Source organism: Equus asinus, chromosome 23 (assembly GCF_041296235.1).
Source record: "Equus asinus isolate D_3611 breed Donkey chromosome 23, EquAss-T2T_v2, whole genome shotgun sequence".
In the NCBI taxonomy this organism is placed as follows: Eukaryota; Metazoa; Chordata; class Mammalia; order Perissodactyla; family Equidae; genus Equus; species Equus asinus.
The window spans coordinates 12066291-12079109 of record NC_091812.1 but is presented as its reverse complement, the minus strand read 5'-3'; the positions used below and the strand labels follow the sequence as shown (position 1 = coordinate 12079109).

At 38.1% G+C, this 12819-nt stretch overlaps 1 pseudogene; it reads left to right on the top strand.

Moving 5' to 3' along the window:
• Positions 1–923: 923 nt before the first annotated feature.
• Positions 924–11755, top strand: LOC123276709 (zinc finger protein 892-like; annotated as a pseudogene).
• The last annotated feature ends 1064 nt before the right edge of the window (positions 11756–12819 follow it).

Sequence of the window (12819 nt, the reverse complement as noted above, 5' to 3'; positions counted from 1 at the left end):
CTCTGCCGCAAAAGCAGAGCACAGAAGAAATGGAATCTACTGTTGAGCTCCTTCCTGTGGAGTTCCAGGCGAGTTTGGGTTTAATTTCCCTCCTCTGAAATCTTAGCTTGTTGTTCACAGTGTGTCCTCATTTCTTTCTTCATCTTGCTTCTGAGGTCCATGGAAATCCCCTCTAGAGAACTGAGCCAAAGTAATTTTTCCTTGAAGACTTGAAGCTCTGGGAACAGCTCAGGCCAGAGCTTTAAATTTGGGAATAATCTGTGTGGATGGTATTTTAAACCATGAAACTGTGATCAGTAAGGGAATAAGTGTAGCTAGAAAAGAGATGAGATCTTATTACTGAGTCCTATAGCTCTCCAACACTTAGAGTTCAGGGAGATGAAGAGAAACCAGCAAAAGAGACTGAGATGAGGTGGCCTGTGAGGTAGGAGGAAGCCAAAAGTGTGGCATCCTGGTAACCAATTGAAGAAAGTGTTTCAAGGAGAGGGGAGTGATCGCCTGGGTTAAATGCTCCTGCTAAGTCAAGTAAGATGGGGCCTGAGAATTGGCCATTGGATTTTAAAATAGGAAGATCATTGGTGACCGCCAAGGGCCATTCCATGGAGTGGTAGGAGTGAAGCCTTGTTGGAATGGGTTCATAAAAAAGTAAGAGGAGAGAAATTGGAGCCGGGGACTACAGATAACTATTTTGGAGAGTTTTATTCTCCGGGAAAGGAGAGAAGTAGGGTGATAGCTGGAAGGAGTAGTAAGACCAAAGAGGTTTTTTTTTTCCCCTAAAGACAGGAGAAATAAGAGATTGTTCATAGGTGTGTAAGATGGATGGAGACAAGAAGATGTCTAAGGACTGAGCTCTGGAGAACTCCAGCGTTTAGAGCCACTTTTCAAACATTGCTTTATTTTAAATTAATCCTGTGATTATTTATAGCCTGTTTCACAGATGAAGAAACTGAGGCTACAGTAACATGCTCAGAATCATAAATGGTTGAGCCCTGATCAGAACACAGGTATGTCTGATGCTAAATCCTATGCCTCTAATGACTCTATTCTTTTACAGACATCCTTTCCCACAAAGTATTCTCCAATTAATTACGGTCAACAAAGGACACTCATGTGACTGTCAATATAACATAAAGTATGAATCTTATCTTAAAACATTTGATCCTTTTCAATGTAAAATCAGTAAACTCACTCATTCAGAACAACTTTAATTGCTAAAGGATAACTAAATAAATGTAAAAGTCATGGCCCTAAGTACAGAGAAACAAGCCACCTCTATTAGAAGAGCATGAGAACAGCATGAATGTCTACAAACGTTCAGGATATCAAGCTGAATTTCTGTAAAATCTTGGAATAGCCCAGGAATCAGTATAAATTACTTATCTGAGCCTTATCCCATCTACAATATAATCAGTAATTAACGTTTGGTTATCATTCAGTGGTTATATTACATTTATTTAACAAAATATGTAAGAGGCAGAAGAATACAGTTATATAATATAAAAGAAAAAAAATATATATATATATCTTCTATATAATATAGAAGAATATAGTTAAAAGTATAGCTTTCAAGTGAGACTGCCGGGGTCCAAATCTCAGATCTGATCCTTACAGCTGTAAATAATGTTAATAATAGTACTTACCTCATATAGTTATTATTACAAGAGATAGTTCATTCAAAGGACTTAGCACATAGAAAATAAATTATAAATGTTAGCTATTATTATTATTTTCCCTAACACAGATTAATACTTGGAAATTTTAGAATATTCCATTAAAATGGTTAAAATAAAGATTTAACCTTCAGATTAAAAGACACTTCGTCTTCTAGATTGTTCTCTTCCCTCAAGGATTACGAAGAATGTGCTTGTACTTCCGGGAACTGGTGACAGTGAAGGATGAGGAAATGGATTTTGCCCATGTGGAGGTGGACCAGCTGGATTCTGCCCAGAGGAACATGGGCATGGATCTGAAGGTGGAGAGTTGTGGAAACCTGGTATTCTGGGGTAAGGAAGTCATTTTGTAATGCAGAGTGCTTACTGAGACGTCAGCTTCCTTAACAACTAACGGCATCTAAACTGCCATAGTTTTGCTTAGGATCTGGAGAGCCCCTGATAACTTGGGGCTCAGAATTGGGCTTCTTTTCTCTTTTGGCAAGCAAAAGTTCACCATATGTGGAACTGAAAAAGGACAGCTTCGTTATATTGCTTTTAAGACTTAGAAGCTACAGTAATTCAAACAGTGTGGTATGGGTGAAAAGATAGGTGTAAACCAATGGAACAGGTCAGATAGTCCAGAAGTAGACCCAAACTTATATGGTCAATTAATTTCTGACAAAGGTGCAAAAGCAATTCAGTGTTAAAAAGAGAATCTTTTCAACTAATGGTGCTGGAACAGGTGGACACCTGTATTAAAAAAAAAATAGAATCTCAATCTATACCTCCCACCGTATATAGTAAGTAACTCAAAGTGGGCCACAGACCTAAGTATAAAATCTAAAACTATACAGCTTCTAGAAGATAACATTACGGACAGTCTTTGTAACCTTTTGTAAGGCAAAATTTTATTATATATGACACCAAAAGCTCGATCCAGTAAAGCCATCTGGATCTCAAGTTTGCTTTCTTGGAAGGTTTTTAACCTTGAATCTAAGTCCTTTGCTAGATACAGGACTGTTCAGATTATCTATTTCTTTTTGAGTGAGCTCTGGGAATGGTTTCTCATATTTCATTCCTGATATTGGTAATTTGTATCTTCTCTCTTTTTTTTCCTTTGTTGGTCTTCCTAGAGGTTTAACAATATTATTGATCTTTTCAGAGAACCAGCTTTTGGTTTCATCGATTTTCTCTGTCTGTTTCCAATTTTATTCATTGCTACTCTTATCTATTATTTTCTCCCCTTTGCTAATTTTGTGTTTAATTTGCTCTCTTTTATTAGTTTTTTAAGGTGGAAGCTTGATCATTGTATAAGATCTTAATATAATGTAATACAGTCACACGCTGCGTAATGACGTTTCGGTCAATGACAGACCACAAACATGATGGTGGTCCCATAAGATTAGTACCATATAAACTGGGTGTGTAGTAGTCTATACCATCTAGGTTTGTGTAAGTATACCCTGTGATGTTTGAACAATGATGAGATTGCCTAACGATGCATTTCTCAGAATGATCCATCATTAAGTGACACATGACTGTCTAATGTAGTATGTTTCTTATTCTATCTTGATCATTAATATAAGATCTTCATATAACATCTTTATTCTCTTCTAATAGGAACATTTAATGCTATAAATTTCCTTCTAACTGCTTTAGCTATGTTCCACAATTTTTTTTTTATTTTTTAATTTTTTTGTGAGGAAGATTGGCCCTGAGCTAGCATCTGTTGCCAATCTTCCTCTTTTGCTGAGGAAGACTGGCTCTGAGCTAACATATGTGCCCATCTTCCTCTATTTTGTATGTGGGATGCTGTCACAGCGTGGCTTGATAAGTGGTGCCTTGGTCCACACCTGGGATTCGAACCTGTAAACCCTGGGCCACTAAAGTGGAGCTCACGAACTTAGCTGCCACACCACCAGGCTGGCCCCATGTTCCACAATTTTGATTTGTGGTATTTTCATTTCCATTCAGTTCAAAATAATTTCTGTTTTCACTTGTGATTTCCTCTTTGACCCATGGGTTATTTACAAGTCTCCAAATTTTAGGTGATTTTCAGTAAATTTCTAGTTTTCATTTCATAGTTTGATTCTGCTGTGGTCAGAGATACTTTGTATGATTTCAGTTCTTAAAAGTTTTTGAAGTTTGTTGTATTATCTATAATCTAATCTTGATAATTGTTCCACATGCACTTGAAAATCAATGTCAATTATTGTCAGGTTGATTGACAGTGTTGTTCAGGTCTTCTCTGTCCTTACTGATTTCCTGCCCATTGGCTTCTATTGATTACTGACAGAGGAGTGTTGAATTCTCCAATTATAATTGTGGATTCGTCTATTTCTCCTTTTAGTTCTGTTAGTTTTTGCTTAATGTATACAGAAACACTTTTGTTAGGTGCATACACATTAAGAATTGTTATGTCTTCTTGGTGAATTGACCTCTTTTTCATATAATGTCCTTCTGTAACCTTGGTAATATTCCTTGTTTGGAAGTTGATTTTGTCTGATATTAATATAGCCACTCTAGCCTCCTTCTCATTAGTGTTTGCATAGTATATTTTCCCATTCTTTTTGCTTAACTTAAGTGAGTTTCTCGTGGACAGCATGTAATTGGGTCTGGTTGTTAAATCCATTCTGACAATCTGTGATTTTCAGTTGGTGTGTTTAGACCATTTACATTCAAAGTAATTATTGGTATGTTTGGATTTAAGTCTTTCATACACGTAATTGTTTTTTTTCTTTTTTTTTTTAAAGATTGGCACCTGGGCTAACAACTGTTGCCAATCTTCTGTTTTTTTTTTTCCCTGCTTTATCTTCCCAAACCCCCCTGGTACATAGTTGTATATCTTGGTTGCAGGTCCTTCTAGTTGTGGGATGTGGGACGCCACCTCAACGTGGCCTGACGAGCAGTGCCATGTCCGCACCCAGAATCCAAACCCTGGGCTGCCGCAGCGGAGCGCGCAAACTTAACCACTCGGCCACGGAGCCAGCCCTGTAGTTGTTTTCTATTTGTTCTTTTTAGTGTTCATTTTTTTCTTTTTCTGCCTGTTTTTTTGATTATTTCTTATTATTGTGTTTTATCTGCACTATTAGCTTATCATTAAAACTTTTTTATTTTATTGATGTCATAATAGTTTATAACATTGTGAGATTTCAGGGGTACGTTACTATTTGTCAGTCACCATATATATGTGCCCCTTCACCCCTTATGCCCACCCCCTTCCCCTCTGGTAACCACTAATCTGTTCTCTTTATCCACGTGATTAAACCTTATTTTTAAAGATTTTCTTTAAGGGTCGTCCTAGAGTTCCCAATATGCTTCTTTCATTAATCATAGTATCCCTTTAGAGAATGTTATAACACTTCATATATAGTATAGGAACCTTACTTCTATAAGCTTCTAGTTCTTCCGTCCCATCTTTTGTATGATTGTTGTCATGCATTTTGCCTTTATATATGCTATAAATCTACAATATATGCTACTATTTTTGATTAACAGTCAATTATCTCTTGGAGCATTTTAAAATAAGAAAAGATGAATTTTATATTCCATTTATAACACTCTTCATTTTTTTTATATAGAGCAGGCATGGGCAAACTTTCTCTATAAAGGACCAGATAGTGAATATTTTCTGTTTTGTGGGCCATACACTCTCTGTTGCAACTGCTTAACTCTGCCATTGTGGCATGAAGGCAGCCGTAAACAGTAGTAAACAAAGGGAGTGGGCAGATTTGGCCTGTGGGCCATAATTTGCTGAACCCTGATGTAGATCTAAGTTTCTCACTAGTATCAGGTACTTCTGCCTGAAGAACTTTCTTTAACATTTCTTATAGTTCAGGTCTACTGGTATTGAATTCTCTCAGCTTTTATTTGTCTGAAAAAGTCTGTATTTCACCTTCATTTTTGAAAGATGTTTTCACTGAATGTGGAATATGGTGACAGTTTTTTTTTCTTTCAGCACCTTAAATGTGTCACTTTATTGTCTTCATGTTTATAATAGTTTGTGACCAAAGGTTTCTGTAATTTTTATCTTTGTTTTCTGTATGTAATGTGTCTTTTTTCTATGGCTGCCTTTAAGATTTTCCCTTTATCTTTGTTTTTTAATAGTTTGAATATGATTTATCTAGGGATGTGTGTGTCTGTGTATTTCATCCTACTTGGGGTTATCTGAGCTTTCCTGGGTCTTCAGTTTAATGTCTTTCATTAGTTTTGGAAAATTATCAGCTATTAACTCATCAAATATTGTCTCTGTCCATTCTCTTTGTCTTTTCTCCTTCCAGGATTCCAATTACATGTATGTTTAAGCATTTTAAATTGCCCCACAGCTCTTAGATGCTCTCTTCTGGCTTGTTTATTTTTCACTCTTTTTTCCTCATTGTGTTTTAGTTTGGGTAATTTCTGTTGACTTATTTGTGAGTTTACTCATTCTTTTCTTAGCTATGTTGACTCTCCTGATGCACCCACTGAAGACACTCTTCTTCTCTCTGATCATATTTTCTCATTTCTAGCATTTCCATTTGACTTCCTCTTATAGTTTCCATCTATCTGCTGAAATTCCCCAACTGTTAATGCACATTGTCCACCATTTCCACTGGAGCCTTTTACATATTATTCATAGTTATTTTCAATTCCCTTATAGTTCTAATTTCTGGGTAATCATTGAATCTGGTTCTGTTACTCTATGGTTTTATACAATCAAATTTGGATGGGGCTGGGCAGGGGTGCATGGAGAGAGGATGCAAGCAGACCCATTGTGAGGCTGCTGCATTAGTTTAGATGAGAGATGATGGTGGCTGAACTGGGGTGGTAATATTGGGGAGGGAAAGTACAGAATGGATTTGAGAGAGATTTGGGAGGTATAATCCCTAGATCTTGGTTTATTTGCTGTCATTGGTAAGGTAGAATTCAATGTGATTCTCAAGTTTCTGACTTTCGGCTGGAAAACGTGTTTAGGCTTTTGTGAGGATTAGATATGTACATGTATTTAACCTTTCAGAATAGTAGCTTACACATAATAAACACTATATAAGTGTTTGTCTAATATTATAGTTCACAGCATAGATTAAATTTTATGTACAATGATATTCTCAACTTCTGAAAATCATGACAACATTAAAAATATGCTTTGCTCGGGGCTGGTTAAGTTCGTGCGCTCTGCTGCAGGCAGCCCAGTGTTTAATCAGTTCGAATCCTGGGCATGGACATGGCACTGCTCATCAAACCACGTGCTGAGGTGGCGTCCCACATGCCACAACTAGGACCCACAACTAAGAATATACAACTATGTACCGGGGGGGCTTTGGGGAGAAAAAGGAAAAAAATAAAATCTTTAAAAAAAAATACGTTTTACTCAAACATGGGTTATGTTTCTATAATGGGATGAAAGGATCTTAAGAAAGGTTTATCATCATCCAAGGTTGCCTCACTGCTTGTATTATTTGTGTTCAACTCAGTTCATACAATATAGATTTAACATGTGCTTGCTCTTCACCAGTGCTATGATGGGCCCTGAGAAATATCAGTGAACAAAAGAGGTGTGATTCCTACCCTCAGAAAACTTACCTTTTGATGGTAGAGTTTATATTCTTATATTAATGTCTTTTTATTAACATGAATGATAATGGTGATATTTTCTTAGGTGGCAAAACCTGGGGAATGTACATCTTGAGGAAGAAGATGAGTTAGGTATGGATATAATGAATTCGAGATTTCCAAGTGAATACGTGAAGTAGATAGTTGAATATATGGGTCTGGGGGAGAGAGAACTAAGCTGGAGATATTGATTTAAGGTCATTGATATATAGAAAGCAGTTGTAACTAGTAGACAAATAAGTCCTGGAGATCTAATGCACAGTGTAGTGAATATAGACAAGAATAGTCTATCATAATCAAACTTGCTAAGAGACTGGGTCTTAGTTATTGCATCATAAAAAAGTGATAATTATGTGACATGATAGAGGTGCCAACTATTGCTACAATGGCAATCATATTATAATATATAAATGTATCAAATCAACGTGTTGCAGACCCTAAATTTACACAGTGTCATATGTCAAATATGTTTCAATAAAAAAGGCACTTAAGGCCATGGACTGGATGTCTTTCAAGGAGATAATGTGGGTAGGGTAGAGTGGGGGCAAAAGAGAGGAGCCTAAGACTGAACACTGAGAACCATCAACATTTAAGAAGAAGAAACAGAAAAAGTTCCAAAGAGATAGAGATCAGGAGAAAAACATGGAGAGCTTAGAATCGCAGAGTTGAGGGGGAGAATATATGTCAAATATATCTGAATAAAGTTGGGGAACAAAAGGGAGAATGTTGTTAGGAGGAAGGCATGGTCGAGACTGTCAAGTGCTGTTGAGAGGCCAAGCTAAGCAAGAAATGAAAAAGATCTGCTGGATTTAGGTGACATACAAATGGCTAGTGATGTCAGTGAGAGCAGTTTCAGTCAAGTGGTGGGGAGAGAAGCCAGGCTGCAGTGGCTTCAGGAGCAAGTAGGTGATGAGCAGATATACAAAACCTGTTTGAGAAATTTTGCTATAACAAAAAAGGAAGGAAGAAAGGAAGGAGAGAGAAGGAAGGCAAGGAGAGAGGGAGGAAGGAAAGAAGGAAGAAAGGTGGCCGTGGTTAGTGGATACACAAAATCATATTTAAAGCATATGCTAAACATATTTTAAAAATCTGTGCCTTTAAAAAAGGGTTAAGGGGAATGATTTAAAAAGTCAAAACTGGTTGTCTCCAGCTGGTATTATTATAAGTGATTTTTTTCTAATACTTTTTCAAAACTGCCCAATCTCAACCTATGTTTTCATCTTTCCCCTCCTTCCTCATTTTATGTTAACATTTATTCTCCTCCCTTCTGGTTATCCTCGTCCCTGGTTAGTCTGTTCAGTTTTCCATTCTCTTAGGTAGAGCATCTTCATTGTCTGACCTTTTGTTGTGCCTTATCTTAGTGATTCTCCCATCTCTGTTATTCCCTGAGACTTATTCATCTGCCATTGCCACAAGGCTCTTTCTGAAAATGTTCAAATAAGCATTTTTAATAGACATCACTTTTATTTTCTGTATTCTCGTGCCACCTCAGCAGTTTTCCTTCTCTCGGCACAGAGAGCACAAACATTTGTCCTTTTTATTTATTTCAGATTCTGAATCTATACCTGAAACTAAAGTGTCCCTTTCAAAGCAGGAAGTTTATGAAGTATCATCTGAAAGGGAGCTGGTAATAGAAAGACTTAAAAAGGATGATTCCTGGGATCCCAGATTGATAGAAGCCTGGGAATGTGAAGGCACATTGGAAAGGCAGAAAAGCAATCAGAAGAAAGATTTAAGGCAAGTCATAATTAAACACAAGAAAACCCCTATGGAAGATTGTAGTGATATGGGGGAAAAGTCAAGCCCAATTAAACATCAGAAGGTTTACTCGGTAAAAAAGCCTTGGAAGTGCAATGAGTGTGAGAAGTCCTTCGGTTACTACTCAGCCTTTATCCTACATCAGAGAATTCATACTGGAGAGAAGCCCTATGTATGTAATGAATGTGGGAAGGCCTTCAGTCGGAGCTTATCACTTATTCAGCATCAGAGAATTCACACTGGAGAGAAACCTTATGGGTGTAACAAATGTGGGAAAGCTTTCAGTCATCGCTCAGCCCTTATTCAGCATCATATTATTCATACTGGAGAAAAACCCTATGAATGCAATGAATGTGGGAAGGCCTTCAACCAAAGCACTTACCTTATTCAACACCACAGAATACACACTGGAGAGAAACCCTATAAATGCAAAGAATGTGGGAAAGCTTTCAATGACACCTCATCCCTTCTTAAACATCAAAGGGTTCATACTGGAGAGAAACCCTATGGATGTAAAGAGTGTGGGAGAGCCTTTAGTGACAGGTCAGGGCTTGCTCAACATCAGAGAACTCATACGGGGAAAAGCCATATTAATGTAGTGAATGTGGGAAAGCTTTCAGTTACTGTTCAGCCCTTATTCAACATCAAGGCACCCATACTGGGGAGAAACCTTACAAATGTAACAAATGTGGGAAAGCCTTCAGTGACCGCTCAGCTCTTGTAAGACATCAGAGAATTCATACTGGAGAGAAACCTTACAAATGTAAAGAATGTGAGAAGGCCTTCAGTCAGAGCTCATCCCTTACAAAGCATCTGAGAACTCATACTGGAGAGAAACCGTATAAATGCAATGATTGTGACAAAGCCTTCAGCCAGAGTTCATCTCTTATTCAACATCAGAAAACTCATACAGGAGAAAAACCCTACAAATGTAAGAAAATTGAGAAAACCTTCAGTGTGCATTCAGCCTTTCATCAACATAAAGAAATTCATGATGAACTGAATGCAGTAGATTCATGAAATAATTATGTATTTTCTCCTGATTGGATAGACCTGTTCTAACTATGACAGGGTATATTTCAAAAACTTGTGATGCTGTGTCACACAGAAAATAGCCCTCTTTCTTGAAATGCTATTAGGTATGGAAGAGGACGAGAGGTACATGTGGGTGTCTTGGTTACGAAACCAGAATACCTGAAGCAGTGGAGAGGAGAATTTCCAGGGAAGCACAGAAGGAGAAAGCCTAGTCAGAGAACAGAGTAAAGAGCTAGGCATTTGTATCAGTAGAAAACCAATCAGGGGAGCAGAGTGAATGTTACTTGAGGCTGGTGACTCTCTAGATAGTAGTTTCAACCTGAAACCAAAGTGGGGAGGATCAGGACCCCAAAGAGGAAAATTTCCAGGAAGTTTCACTAGGGAATTAAAAAGAGAAAAAAGTCTGAGCCCAGAAGAGCCTCCTTTCTCTCTCCCTGCCCTCCAATTGTTCACTCACACATTTGCAAACATTTAAACCGGTGGTTATTGACCCTGGATGCACATTGAAATCATCTGAGAAGCTTTGAAAAAATACCTGGGTCCCAGCCCCAGCGATTCTGATTAAATTGGATTGGGGTGTAGCCTGGGCATCAGGAATTTTTAGAACTTCTCAGGTAATTCCAACATGCAGCCCAGATTAAGAACCATTGATTCAGATTCTGCACAAGGATCAACTCAATACGATAAGAGGATTACAGGCAACCAAAAGGATAAGAGCTCCTTGTGTCCTTGCTGCTGCTTTTCCTTTCTCTTGCTAATTGTATAACATCATCTTTTTGACCTGATTTTGGATCCCTTTCCTTGGGCCTTTTTTGTTTTCTCTGACTTTGTGTGAGCCAACCTGCCTGACACTAACTTCTGCTTTGACCGTGAATCTTGCTAAATGTGCCCCTTGAAGCCTGGTTATTGCTTTCTCAACCATTTCTACCTATTAGAGTCATAAATTGTGCCTGCTACCTGTGGCTCAGTCATAGCAAAAATTAACTGTAAGAAACAAGCTTAGAGGAGGGCCTGAAGATCAGAAATCAGGATTGAAGACAGAGTGACGGGAAGGGACTTTCGAAGAGTTAAAATTTTGACTCCAACTGGATAGTATGTATCTTAGAATTTCCAGAAATTATAGTAAAATTTAGTTGTGTGCATGAATTAATACTCAACTTTAAGGGGTATAGGTGAGAGGGAGGGTAAATCGAGAATGTTCCTATATCTAACATGAAGCCCAGTAATAACTCTAAGGAGATTATTACAGATGATGTCATCTCTATAGAACATCCATTAAAAGATACAGCAAGTAGAGGAATTTACATATTAAAAAAATCTTTAACCCAAAAGAAGTCAGAAAAGGAGGAAGAGAGAAACAAGCAGCTGAGACAAATAGCAGAGAGCAAAATGGTAGACCTAAATTTAACCCTGTCAGTAATTACATTAAATGAAAAAGAAACACCCCAGATAAAATTCAAAGATTGTCAGACTGAATAAAGAAGCTTAACTCAACTGTATCTGAAAGAGGCACACTTTAAATACAGAAGGGCTTACAGGTTGAAAGTTCAAAAGATGAACATGGATTTTTGCTGTGGGTTTGTAATAAATGGCCTTTATCATGTTGAGATACTTTCATTCTGTACCCGTTTTGTTGAGAGTTTTTATCATAAAGGTATGTTGGATCTTGTCAAATGCTTTCTCCGTGTCTATCAGGATGATCATGTGATTTTTATTCTTCATTTTCTTTTTTTCCCTAAAGCTTGGCACCTGAGCTAACAACTGTTGCCAATCTTCTTTTTTTTCCCCTCCTTTTTTTCTCCCCAAACCCCCCAGCACATAGTTGTGTATTTTGGTTGTGGGTCCTCCTAGTTGTGGCATGTGGGGTGCCACCTCAACATGGCCTGATGAGCAGTGCCAAGTCTGCGCCCAGGATTCGAACTGGCGAAACCCTGGGCCACTGAAGTGGAGTGCGTGAACTTGACCACTTGTGTTCCCGAGACCAGCTAGGCAGCCAGCTGAAGGGGTGGATGGAATTAATAGACAGAACACAGTCTATCTAATAGACACAACACACTCTACATTTTTTAACAGGACAGGGGACCAACCATCAGTCTCTAGGACAGAGGTGGCATCCCTCTGATCGCCACGTATTTATTTGCAGGCCAAGAAGTACAAGCATAGCAGGAACTCTTGCCAGCAGGGATATGCAAGTCAAAGCTCAGCAGTTCTAATCTCCCCCCCTTCAATGTACCCTGGCGTTACGCAAGGCCATTCTCTGAGGGAGTATCCTGGGAACAAACAATCTGGCAAGTTATGCAGATAGTGTTCCATTCCTGCAAGGGCCCAGCGTCCTTAAGCCCCTTGCCTTCATGTTTGTTAAGATACTACCTTCTGGCCTTTGATTCCAAAGCACAAACAATCTAACACAGTAATTTATGAGAATCAGCAGATTGCATATTTCTCAGTCACACATTTTGTAATTTGTTCTTGCTAAGCTTAAAGCCTTGCAATAATGTAGCTGTGCTCTCCTGCAATGTATGTTCAGTGTTGATTTGGGCTTTGCTCCTTCAGTTCTTCTTCACCATCATAATTTCCCTCTTCTCTCTTTGTGTCTAGCCTTACAGACTTCCATGATTTTTAGCTCAGTGATAGATTTTTAAAATATTTTATCTACTATTTTATGTGCTTGAGACTGAAAGGGGAATTGTGTTTGTTATCTGCCATCTCACCTGGAAGGCCAAGTCTCACTTTTATATCTCCACTCTAAGAATACACAGTAAATAAGACACATCATTGCCCT